This window comes from Cyanistes caeruleus, chromosome 6 (genome assembly GCF_971803275.1).
Source record: "Cyanistes caeruleus chromosome 6, bCyaCae1.hap1.1, whole genome shotgun sequence".
NCBI lineage: Eukaryota > Metazoa > Chordata > Aves > Passeriformes > Paridae > Cyanistes > Cyanistes caeruleus.
The window spans coordinates 5,978,959-5,992,516 of record NC_141706.1 but is presented as its reverse complement, the minus strand read 5'-3'; the positions used below and the strand labels follow the sequence as shown (position 1 = coordinate 5,992,516).

Genomic DNA, 13,558 nt, shown 5'->3' with positions numbered 1-13,558 from the left:
TAAAGGAACATGACAAACAGTTCTTCCAACACCCAAAAGCCAAATTTTCACCTCAGCATCCCTCTTCCCTTTGAAGATCTCAAGCTCAGTTTTGCCTAAGGCATTGAGATTCGATAACCATTATGAAACTTTATCTAGTTTGCTTGTGTCTCTTTATCAATTCAATTAAACTGAATACCACCTTTGCATTAATCCTATTATAGTTATTAGAATTGATCTAAAGAAATCAAAACTTGATAAGCTGAGGAAGCAATTGTTGTCTCACAGACAATGCAGATAGCTGCTTTTACTTGTTGACTGAAATTGCTGTTTTCATTCAAACATTCATCAGTTTGGATATGGCTGGACACAGTTGCTAAATGCTGATCTAAGATCTCTTTCAAGTGTTCCTACCAAAACCAGTAACACCAAAGTTGATGTTCTCTGTGGAGAAGGATCAAGACAAGAAGAAGAGCCTAGACCCATTTCATTCTGTCCATCATTTCAATACTATGTCATCAAGAATACCACTTGCCTTCAACAGACTGAGAAGCATGAGAATATGTACAAAGGGAACTTTTCATGAGGACTCACTTTAGCCTAAGGCCATTTGTCTCCTGAAGTTTTCTGTTACTTTGGTTTAGGTTTTTTGTTTGCTTTTGAATCAATTTAAGTTCCTGTCCTAAAATCAGGAATTTAATTTAGGCTCTCTGAATTGCATTCTGCAGGAACCTTTCACTTCTCAGATGACTGCAGGGAAGGCCAGGGAGACAAACTTCATTAGGTTACAATGAATGTTTTTTTATATAATGTTTTTCCTGAAGTGACTTGCTTCAGATTACCTTCCAAAAAATTTGCTTGGGGCAGTGGAAGGAATAGTAAGCTAAAGAGAGACAGCTTCTATCCTTCTCTTAATTCTCAATTATATTGCCTAAGAAATTAAATTCTTAAGAATTAAAATCTTAATTCACTATATTAATGTTCTCTTCTATCCAAATCCTAGGCTGCAGTAATTAGGAAATCATCTTCCCAATATTTTTTCTTGCAGATGAAAAGAAATGAGAGAAATAGAAAGCTAGAACTTAGAACTAGAGTTTCTAGGTTTTCTAGAAACATTTAATGTATGTTTCACTCATCTTTTTTCACATCTTCCCTTCATTTCTTCTTTACACCCAAAAGCTGACTACAAACAAGTAACAATTGCCAAGATAGTTTAATAAATAAAATATATGTCCATACATATGAAAAAAATAATTTAAATCTATTTAACATAAATTAATATCAATGGTACTGTTTGATCTGTGCAAATAAGATGATGTCTGATTGTGTTGAAAATGTTTCTAAGGCATATAAATATTTTTTTCTAACACACTTTTTTGTTGTTAATTTTTCTTAGTTAGAACAATGTTTATTTGAATTTCCATGGCACTTAAAGACAACCTACAAATTAATTTTCTAAGTTTTTCCTCCAAGTGTTATGTTTTTAACCTTGTTGAAAACAAAAAAAAGTATATTTTTTCAGAACAAAGAGGATAAAGTTACTAAGTGAACATGTCATTTATGTGTTTTTGTTAAAGTTAGAGCCAGCTATGATTTTTTTCTAAAATTCTCATTATCTAGTTAAATCAGAAATTATTTTCTGAAGAAACAATGAAATCTAGAATATAAACAAACAGGGTAACTACAGTACTTTCCATAACAATTTATTTGCCAGCCTGGGTGAATGGCACCTCACTTTTCTATCATACACAGAAAAAATCCACTTCAATTCTAAATATGTGTTAAGCGTGCTTTTGAGCTGAGGTGAAGCAAAAAGCAAATTTGAACCACACAGCTTGTTTGGATCACAATCAGTAACTTAAGTGAACATACTGCAGAGCTTCATGAATATTCAGCTATAGAGTTACTAGTGACATTATATCAGTGTTTTTGGCATTAAAAATTTAATTTTCTTCATTTTTTGAAGCAGGGTGGAGTAATGGAATTTTATTTAGTTCACTCATTAGGTTCATACTCTGTCTTCATTTGTATTTCTTCAACTGTACCAACTCAAAAGTCAGGCATTAGTAAGTCACACAATTGTTCTAGTCAGGTTAATCTGCAAAGACAGGCAGTAGTTACTTGTTCACTTTACTCTCACAAAATGTCCAGCTGCAGCTTTTATTGTGATGGGTTAATATTCCTGAGGAAGGTCTGAATATTGGAAACATGCTGAATATGCTTTGCACTAGTACATTATTTAATCTTATTAACTGACTAGAACATTAAATTTTACCCATTTAAAACATTATTTCATAGCACAAATGCAGCAGAAAATAATGGAACCATAAGCTTAAGAAAGTGAGGGATACAACAGTTCAGCTCTGACCCCCTCAAGGGATCTGGTTCTTCACTGTATAACGACACATCTTTCGCTGTGTCCTACAAATATTTTGGGAAAGATTGGGGTTTTCGCTTGTTTGGTTTTTGTTTGGGTTTTTTTTCATTTTAAGAACCTCAGAGCATTCAAAATACTGTGAATGTAATTCTTCATCACTTTCCAATAAACACTTGCCAATAGAGCAAAGACCCATTACTGTGAAGAAGAAATTATCAAAAATGCACTAAATTGAAATTGGCCACTGGTCTTGTTTCTTCACCTGAACTGTTTATCAGATGTTGGTACTGTGGAATAAATCCTGCTTCAGGCAAAGTCCAATGATTAAATTCACTGCAGTAAAACTCATTGTGTTATCTAAAAGAAGTTGCCTCATTTCTTGCACTGCTAAACTAAATCCCACTTTTGTCACATACCCGAAGCACACTGCACTTCCAGTCACCAAGAATGCAAAGGTACATCCTGAGCTTTATAAACATCCATCTAGGTGGAGCATTCAGTTCAGTGGAATGATGTTTGATAGTTATGGAAAAATATATAGCTTTTTAGATACTAGTTAGGCAATCCAACAATATTTTTTATCTTCTACAAATATTTTTTTAGGTTTTCATATGCCTATGATCCCATCCATAACTTTTACTGAACAGTTTAATTAAATTTTTTTATAAAATAACATTTATTTTAAAAACGAGCAAATTATCAAAATATATGTTAATTAAGAAAAAAGACTGAAATCTGCTAAAAATTGTCAGAATAACAACTGACATGCAACTCTCCTGTGTATAGGGCTCCTAACTCACTGCACTGGATGAGACCCACAAATGAGAAATTAGCCCAACTGTTTCAAATAACAGAAGTAAAATGTAAAATGCAAGCAGAAAGCTTATTACCTATCAGAGGAACTCAAGGTCTGGAATTCTCATGGTGAGCATAGTGCCTTGCAGCACAGGTGAAGAAAGGATAATGAATATTCAGCAGGCTGATGGCTGGAATGCTGTAGGCAGGAGCTTCCTGTTTTAAACATAAAGAAACAAATTTAATTCTAGATAGAATAGGGTGGGATTTTTTTGTTTGTTCAAGCAAAATGAACAACTCCTTCCAAACAGATGATGAGCCAAAGAAAGAAAACAGGATGTTACCACAGGTTAATTTCTTTCAAATAATCACAGAATAACAAACCAGTGAGTAACAGAAACAAAGTGTGCAGTCGGTTTGCTTTAGAGCAAATGAGATCTCATTCTACCATTTTTTACTGGAGTTTACTTTGACAAAAAGGATCTCTAGAAACTACTGAAGTGAGCTGAAGGAAGACAGAAGGGGAGTTCTTTAACAGGATCACAAGATCTTATTTTGGGAGCATCTGTTTAGTGCTGCTGGTTTTCCCAATGTTATTTTAAAAAAAGGAGAACAAAAATACTCCTCATCCATAAACCAAATATCTGCAAACTCCAAATCTTCAGAGAAAGACAGCAGTATTTTGCTATATATTAAAAAACTAAGCAAAGCCCTAAACCTATGATGGGTGACATAAAGGGCACATAAAGTAGTGAGATCCAGTAAGCAGCATTCATGATGTGGAACTCCTAGAGTTTCATCAGCCTTAGAGCTTTGTCTGGTGACCTTGAACATACACAAAAGGACATAAATGGAGGAGAAGCCACTTCAGAGGCAAGGAAATTTTCAGGGAACAGATTTCTGAGCCCCAGCTGCCTTCTCTAAATGACCAGAAAGCAGATAAAGGCTGCTGTCTCTGGGTATTACTTTATTCTCCCTGGCTGAACTTCAAAACATCTGTTGCATAAGGAAAGTCTAATTAGAATAGTTGAATTAGAACCCGGATGGCTGACATTTACTTGCCATGGGAAGAACCTGTCCACTAACAACATTCCCATGAACCTGACTGACATGCCTAAAGAGCAGGCTGAGCAGAGTCTATAGCCTGTTCCCAAAGAGTGCAGAAACCTCAAATCCTTTCATTTTAGGCATTGCAGCCTGGATGGAAAAATCTGCAAAATAGATGAGGGTGTGTGTTACAAACTAACAGTGCTCTGCACCACTTTGGAAAGTAGACAAACATATGGACTGCCACCAACTATTAGAACTTGGTGTGAAATCACAGGAGTTATCAGCCTGCAGCTTTCACGATCTGTTACACAGATATTTATGAACTTTTTTCCAAAATAAAGATAGCAGTGCACAAACAGACCATTTAGTGACCTGTGTCTCCCTACATTAAGAAATGGGTTGTTTCTAAGCAGCTGAGCTATCAAAACCTGTTCTTTGGATATTTTATTTTGATGATTTTGAGTCTTATCTCCCTCATAGCAAGCTTACATGTCTCCTAGTCTCCTACCAGTCTGGAGAGCCAAGAGACAGCATTTGCTGTGCCTGGTTTTAAGCTTCACACATGCCAGGTTGCCAGCTGGCAGATTAAAGAGAATCAGTGATAATTTCAGCTCATAGTGGAGCCTTTCCTCCTAGCAGCACTAAGCTGGGTCTGTCCCTTCTTACCAAACCACTGATTTTCACTTGTAAGAGTGTAATACTTCTGCAATCCTCTCCTGCCAAATTCAACAAGTCGGACAAGTTCAAAGGGTACTGGGAGGGAATGAAGGGAGGGCAGAGAAGAAGGGGGAAAGATAGTTGGCTGAAAACCAGAGTAACAGCATAAGATGTAGTCCAAGGAAAACAACACCAAAAATAGATTTTGGAAAGAATAAATGCGTAGCTAACCTTAAAGAAGGCTATTTGACAAAATAAAGAAAAATTTGTCTCTAAACAATAGCCATGTAATACTTTTTTCTCTAGAAAGAAGTTTATGTAGCTAATGTTGTGTGTTCAAGTCTCCCTCTTCCTCCTGCACTGCCATAAGCTGTTGATGAGTTTCAAGCTAAGCTGATGCAGGAACTGGCAGATATCAGGAAGTTTGTATTTCCATGGCAGATGCAAATTCACATGTACAGTCTCTGAAACAGAGACTATATACAATAGCTTAGAAATACAGAATAAAGTGGTGTCCTAACAACTGTGGTGAGGGTGCTATAGACACAGTTCTAAGGGAAACCAGGTTTGTTTCAAGTATTTGACAGCATCATGAAAAATAAAAGCCACAGTTTTTAAGTTCCACATATCTCCTCTGTTGTCTTCTCCCCTTCCCCAAGTAAATCATTCATGTGATCACATATTCTCAACATTAAAATTACAATATTGTAAATGAAGAGCAGATGTGCTGGTTTTACAGGCACACAATGTGCAGCCACAGAAACACCTCCCAAGCTTGACATAAAACGATAACCTTTGGAATTTTAATCACACAGGACTTTAATAAACAAGTATCAATAAATATTTATGGATCTAACATTTGGACTCCCCTATTAGATCTGGGAAAAAAAAACAAAAACCAAAAACAAAACCAAGCAAAAACCACAAACCAAACCCACAATCAGTGCTGTTGACATTCTTGTTTAAGGATAAATGCAGGTAACTGTCCAGTACTCCATGTGGAACTGTTGAGTAGGAAAGTAAACAAAGAATCCCCACAGAGGTTGAGAAAGACACATGCTTCCACAGTCACTGGAGTTTGTACAGCTGTAAAGCCACAAATTGTCACATTTTTCAACACTTGAAACCAAAATAGAAACATTACAATTAAATCCTAGAGATAAATGAATCAAGATTTGTTACAGAAAAATACTGTACTGAGATTGCAAATACAAGCTAGCAGAAATGAGCAGGGTACAACTATGCATGCAACATTGCAACCCTTATTTTGAGAAAAACGGTGATCCACGTACATGGCAGTAGTTTATCCAGCTTTTTTGAAAAATAAAAAAAACCCAAATGTGCTTAGAGGTATGGCAGAATTTAAGTAGGCCTTCAAACTACAGAGTATCATAGTTGCCTCTAAGAATCACTTCATTTACATATTTATAACACCCTTGATAAAGAGCATTAATCAACAAATAACAACTGAAACAAAAATTAAAAATATGTGTCTCTACCACTGAAACATCCTTGATATCAGACCTCTCAACTGGACTTCTAAGAGTATGTTAAAGAAGATACTTGAAACAATTATGAGACTGTTGTGGATTACCATATGCAAATTTGCCTGCACACTGTTCTGCAGTTTGAGCCAATCTCATTTGAAACTTGAGGGTTCCTCAAGCTAACTGAAATAAAGAGAAACAGGTATTTTTCTTTCAAACAAGGCTTCAATTTCTCCAAGTCTTTCCTCTAACATTCCTCAGGAGACAAGAGAACAAGGCATAGAAATGTCTGAGGAAACAATTCAATTCCATAACCAAACTTACAGTTGCCAGAATAACATGCTTTCATCTGCTTGCTATGTTTTATGAAGGAAGCTGCATTTCCTGCTCTCTTTGAGAAGCAACTGAATGTTCAAGGCTTTGAGCCCCACAGAGATGCTAAAGATTCCATTAGCTACTATTTAATTTCTTTTCTTTTGGATAGCAGTGTTCCCATAACAGCCTCAGGAACAAGGATATTTTACACTGACCACTGGGGTGTTACAGAGAGAAAAATCTACATGGGCTGATGCAGTCTGTAAGCTGATTCTCACACTTGCTATCATGGGACTGAAGGAATTTAGAGAAAGGTCAACATTTTCAGCAGCCTGTCTTGCAGAGAAATGGGAACTTGGTCCAAATATTCAACATACAAGTCGTGAAGAAGCAGCTAAATTCAGTAGGGACCCAACTGCTCTGTTTGACCCAGCCAGTTTGGGATTCACACAGTTGGGACACATTTTGCTCTCGGGTGACACCACAGGGCACCTGGAACTATGCAGCAACTCTGCTTTCAACACACTGAGCACCTCTGTCACATTGTCAGTCCCATAAGCTCCCTGTCCAGGAAAGGGCTGGTAATGCACTGTGGCAATTTGTACATCATTTTTGATATTTTTATTGCTATAGCAACTGAGTGTAGGCATTTAAACATAGCAACAGACTTTTTATAGCACTTTCTTGGATGTCAAAATGGCACGTTGTTTTATTTTCCAAGCAGATGCTCAGAAGATAAGTACACAGGATGATTGTACAGTACTCACCTTCAAAAGGAAGTAAAAACCTCCCAGCTTCACAACTTCTGAATCATATAAGCTGACAGATGAGTGTAAGATACATTGTGAGTTGCAAGGCTTTTGTTGTGAGTTTAAGAGACTGTTCTGAGAAAACCTGTCACCAACTACTACCTAAGAACAAAATTAGATGCAAAACTTGGTGGGTCTGTGCCCATTTTGTAAAAAGCTGTACAAGAAACCCACCAAGTCCTGCTCTGAAGGGAAAAATGTCCACCAACTCTGATCTTTGCCTGCTAAGCAACAGAAAAAAGGAAATTGTCCTCATATTAAGTGGAGCCAGATTCTCAGGAGCGATCCAAAGTCCACCGAGACAGACCCATAGGTCATGCACATGGCAAAGTTCCACAGCTCCAAACAGCAACAGTGATTCGCAAGAAGAGAGTTTGACTTGCTAGATGGTTTAATGAAATACAACTCATTTTCATAATAACAGAATAATTAGGGCTGTGAGGGACCTCTGGAGATCATCCAGTCCAATCTCCCTGCCAAAGCAGAGTCACCTGGAGCAGTGACACAGGAACACATTCAGGTGGGTTTTGAATGTGTCTGGAGAGCTTCCACCATCTCTTCGGACAGCCTGTCCCAGTGCTCTGACACCCTCAATGTAAAGTTTTTTCTCATGTTGAGATGGAACTTCCTGTGTTTTAGTTTGTGGCCATTGCTCCTCATCCTGCCCCTGGGCACCACTGAAAAGTTTCTGGCACCGTCCTCTTAGCCCACCTTTGAGATATTTATAAGCATTAATGAGATCCCCTCTCAGCTTTCTCTCAACTAACCAGGCCCAGCTCCAGCCTCTCCTCATTAGAGAGATGCCCCAGACCCCTCATCCCCTTTGTGGTCTCTGCTGGACCCTCTCCAGTGGCTCCTTGTCTCTCTTGTCCTGAGGAACCCAGAACTGGACACAGCCCTCCAGGTGTGGCTGAGTAGAGGGGCAGGATCACCTCTCTGGACAATGGCCACATTCTTCCCACTGTAGCCCAGGCTACTTTTCTTGTGTGCAGTATTTTTCCTATGAGTCCTCAAATTTAGCATAATTTCTAAAGTGATCAGTAAAAATCACTTGGTATTTAATGTAATTTCTGAACACATTACTAGACAGGGAAATACCAAATAGCAACAGGACCATTTCCTTTGGGATCTTTAGGTATTATTCATCTTTCTGTCACAATTATATGTCAGCTTTGTAGAGAGTGAGGTGGTTGATGTCTGCTATTTTACTAAAAAAACCCCTGAAAATCTATTAAACTGAAAATGTCAAAGCCTTGAAAAAAATGAATACAATAGGAAATATCAAGAGCTTCTTATAAAGGTACAAGGTTGCTAATACTCCAGTGACTCTATTCCATTAGCACATAATATATGACTTTTGGAAGGGACATTTTAATGATGTGTTTTATGCAGAAGAGATTTCAAACAGATCCCAAAAGCTCAACATGAAGATAAAAACTGAGTTTTACATGTTGAGGTTTTAGAATATATCCTACAAATTCTTTCTCCCTGTCCCATACAGATATTTTTACTTAGTGCATTGAGTAGTTTTCAAGCCTTCCTAATCTTGCTTCAGGTTCTTAAGCTTCTTGGGAGCTTGGGTTTCAACAGTCTGCTCCACTGACTACTGTACTTACTAAAACCAGCTTTTAGAGCAATGCTGATTATTTTACCTAACAAAGAATAGGAATAAGTTCTTAACTGCAACAGCCCTCAGGGAAGTGTGGATGGGCACCACTCTGCTGGCACAAGGGAACAAGACACAATATATAGGTTTGCTTCCAAGACTGGTCCAGTCTGAGGTGATGTGCAGAACACAGATTGATTTAGCACCTCCTCCTGGGACAAACTCCACCCTCCACTGCAGTCAGGCCCCAATCATGAAATTTTGCTTTCATGAGCCCAGAGGTCAGCACTTTTCATTCGCTATTTATAAAGAAAAATATGGGAAGCTCAGCAGCTGAAACTGGGAAACAATTTTCATACATTGTCTAATTATTTCCACAAGCTCTGCTTCAACTTATGGCTAGACGTTTTATTTTAATTTTTCTGTTCAGCAGTTACAGCACAGTTCAGCCCAAGTCTGGAAGTCCTAACAGGAAACATTAATTGATATATGAGACCTTACTATATTCTACTACCTTCTAAAAGAGACTGGGGAAACTGGAAGAACATTTAAATATTAAATAGAGGATTTTTCTTTTCCAATATTTCAGAAAAAGCTATCATTTTACAGATTTTGTAATTTGTTAGTACAACTTAAGTCCAAAATAAGATGGGTGAAAATAGACCTGCTTTCTCCTGCTCAGATTGTCCTAACCAAGACAGTCTTTACCTTTGTGGTGCTCACTAAGTGCCTTCTCTGGCAACACTGAAGTCAATGGAAACTTTGCTGACGAATTCAAAAGCAAAGGCTCAGAGCCAAATTCCCCATGTATAACTTCAGCCTTACAAAACATTCTGCAGAATTATATAAACAGCAATAATTTTACTCAGAAGGCAAGTCTCTACCCCAGAGCAATTATTGTACTTGCCCCAGCAGCCCAGAATTTCTGTCATGCATTCATTTTCAGGATGCAAAACACTAAAGTGGGTAAGAAAACAGTGTGCAGCTCCTACATAAAAAGCTTTCCCCACCACCACTGTTTGTCATATCAACTTTTCAAGCCCTTTGCTGGTAGCAGAAATTCCAGTAACTAATCCAGTGGGCTATATTTTATAGCCATGAGATTGCAGCTCTCTTTGGACAATCACCAGGCATATTTACACATAAATTAGGGGACAGCAGTGACTTTAAAGCATGTATGTGCATCATGGCAAAACATAAAATATGCTTTAATTGGGGAAAAGACTTCCAGGTTTACATACTCACTTGACATATGTTAGATGGCAGGTTTGCAGGCTTCACCCCTGCAAGCCCTGTCAGCATAAGGATCATATTCTACAGACGTTACTTGTCCAAACCACAGATCTCTACAGATGTCTACAATGCTATAGGTCCCTGATTACTTGTGATACCTAAAGATTTTGTGGTTTTTTCATATTTTAAGGATAGGTGAAAGTTCTAGCACTTTAGAAATCTAGCATTTCAGCTATGAAAAGGAGGTGTGTGGCCTTTGCTGTTGGTTTTGTTTCAGTCTTTTAGATATTTAATAAATTTGGAAATTCCTAAGTAAAATATAATTCTCAATTTGTTTTTTGAGATTGTGAAATTAATGATGGACACACTGAAATTAACCTAAAGGAACAGAAATATAAAGCAAAAAACCCATTACATCTACCTGCTTAGATTAGAGGATTAAATCCAGGGATGCTATTAGATCCGAAGCTCTCCATCAAAACCTGAGATTACAAGTCCACTTGCTCTAAATAACAAATCTCTCTCTCCTTTTCAGAATCCTTAGAATCTACTTTCCAGGAAGGGAAAGTGAGTTATTATTTCAAAGCACTACCGTAACAGTCACAGTCTTAAGCGCTTTCCACTGCAGCTCTACACATGTACATAAGCAGCAATTCATGTCTTGAGTCACTAGTTTAGAAGCTTACAGAGATCCATCACCCACTCAGATTTCCTTTCTGTCAGTGATACTGAGATCCAAAACATCTCTTTGACCCACTTTTCAAAGGAAGCACAGACACAGAGCACATCACAAGGAAATTCTTCTACTTAGTTTACAGGAAGGCTGCAAGTTAGGACAGCAAAAAGATGTATCTCTGCCCACAAGTCCCCCAGATCTTTAAATAGCCCACAAACCTTGAAACAGCAAAGATCTTCTTTCCCCTTCCACTCACAAGCCATTTCATCCTCCTTTTTCCTGGACTTACACACTTCTATCGGAACAGCAAATAGAGGAGGAAGGAGAACTCCATGTGAGGAACATACACATACGACCCATGAAAGGAGAAGCTCTCACGTATGTCCCTCCCAGGTCCAACTCGCTGTACCTCACTGCCCATACTCTGTCCTAACTAACTTTTTTAAAAGTTATTTGACACCAAATTATCCTTGAAAGCTGTCAGGAAGCAGACAGATTGAAAGAAAGATGGAAGCAGCTGGGGCTAAACATTGGACTTATGAATTTGGCTGCTAGATAATTCTTAATTTCCAATGTTTTGGTCCCAGATAAATAGGACTATACTGATTAAAACTGACCCTGACATATAAAAAGACAGGCAGTAGGGAGGTATACAGGTTTCATGCTCACAGACAATTTAGAACTTAATCCAGAAGAGTGTGAAGTAGATGGGTTTCGAAAAGTTAAATACAATGAAAATCCTAGGTACTTATCAGTGCTGATGCTAACAATATTCACCGTGAAAAAATAAGTAACTTGTACTTTCTGTATTAAATTACACTTTTGTCATCATAATACCTTTACTGAAGATAAATTTACACATAAGTAGTTCATTATATATTCTAAGTTACAAAATAAAAAAGAATTGTGTGAAATAATAATAGTAGCTGTTGAAGTGCTAAATCATTTATTAGAAATATATATTTGGTTCAGTATTGGAGGACTCAGACACATATTAGTTATCCCAACACTTACACATTGTTAAAAATAAGTAATGGAAATTTAAACACATTCTAGAATACCACACAAAGTTATACATCCTTGCACAAGTTGAAGGATTGCATAAAATATCACGAGCAAAGTAATACATGCAATACCAACAAATCAGAACGGGGGGTCTTTGGAGGCAAGAAATACAAGAACGTTACATAAGTGAGGAGCCTCGGTATTCAGCATTTCATATATTGGACTGAGTCTTAATTCCCATTCTTCTAATAAACTTATATTTCTGTGAGTTGTATCATTAAATTATTAAGCTCCAAGTGTGGTATAATTGTTGATTTGGGAACCTATTGTTGATTAAAAACATGAAGGTCATATTTAGAAATTTAACCTAAGAGTACTAAGCTGTTCACTAATGATACTCCAGAGAAAAACAAAAGTAAAATTACTACAAGTTTTGCAAGAAGATCTGAAATGCTTTAACAAGTAAGATTCATTTATCACCGTCTCTTGAAACTGAATGAAGAAAACTTACACTAAAGTGTACACAACACCTACCATATGAAATGTAAATGCAGTAACTGTCAGCACTCATAAGAACACTGTCTACACTCAGAACTCCAAATTCACCCAATCTCTGCATGGCAGAAACTAAAAACTATCTAATCACTGCAGAGATGGAAATTCACCACTGATTGCAGAGAATTTCACCAGGTGAAGCCATGCTGTGCAGATCATCTCACTAACACAAGTTGTTAGTAACAGAAACCTAAGCCTTCAATTTCAGCTATCACTTCCTTGCACTGACCTCATTCTTTCATGTTGTTTACATTCTGCTGTCTGGAGCAAAAGAAGACCTTAACATACACATTAGTAAGACAAAATTGTGTTTTAGTTTGTCAAGGAAATTAAATACACTTTAGTGCAGGGTACCTACCAAAAAACACAGATAAAACTTAAAACCAAAATATCAGGAAAAGCAAATAATGAGATTTTTCTGTACTAAAGGAAACATGCTTTAACACTTGAAGATATTTGTTTTTCTCTGTACAGCATTTCAATTAAACACAACTTTGTGGTATTAATTCACATCTAACAGGACTAAAATAGACTGTATAAAGAAATGGCTCTGGAAATGCCTTTTTAAAAGATAAGTTCCAGACCAGGTAATCCACCAACATGAACCAGTCCGGCACTGTTAAAAGCATGAGGAAGGGAAAGTCATACAATTAAAAAAAGAAAAAAAAAAAGAAAAAGAGAAATCTGTCAATCTGAGATTTATCTGTTTCTCCATAACATGTATTGCTCCTAAGACCCTCTCTTGGTCAGCACAATACAGATGACAGTATCTGGGAATCAGGTTGCCTTGAATTACTGACTACATACCTTTATTAATCAAGTCTCAGTATAATTAACACAGCTTTTTCTTTTCCATTCTTGTATAGTCCCAAACCATTTGTAAGCAGTACGAGGTTGCATCGACTACACCCAGCTTTTAAGCAGCTAAAATCTGACAAAGAGGTAGAATTTGAAGAGGGTGGGGGAGAAGAGGTAAAGAACCAGCTCCACGGTATCACAAGAACAAGGTACTGT

General features: G+C 37.3%; 1 protein-coding gene across 18 annotated transcripts in view; it reads right to left on the bottom strand.

The window, feature by feature from the left end:
• IRAG1 (inositol 1,4,5-triphosphate receptor associated 1) overlaps positions 1–13,558 on the bottom strand; it is a 99,882-nt gene that overhangs the window by 47,323 nt on the left and 39,001 nt on the right. For 11 of the 18 annotated variants that reach the window (XM_086894697.1, XM_086894686.1, XM_086894698.1 and 8 more), the window contains one exon: positions 3,247–3,367. The gene's annotated coding sequence lies outside the window, so the exon portion shown is untranslated. Of the gene's footprint in view, positions 1–3,246; positions 3,368–11,202; positions 11,280–13,351 lie in introns of all 18 variants that reach the window. The other 7 variants (XM_086894684.1, XM_086894694.1, XM_086894692.1 and 4 more) reach the window with 2 other exon arrangements.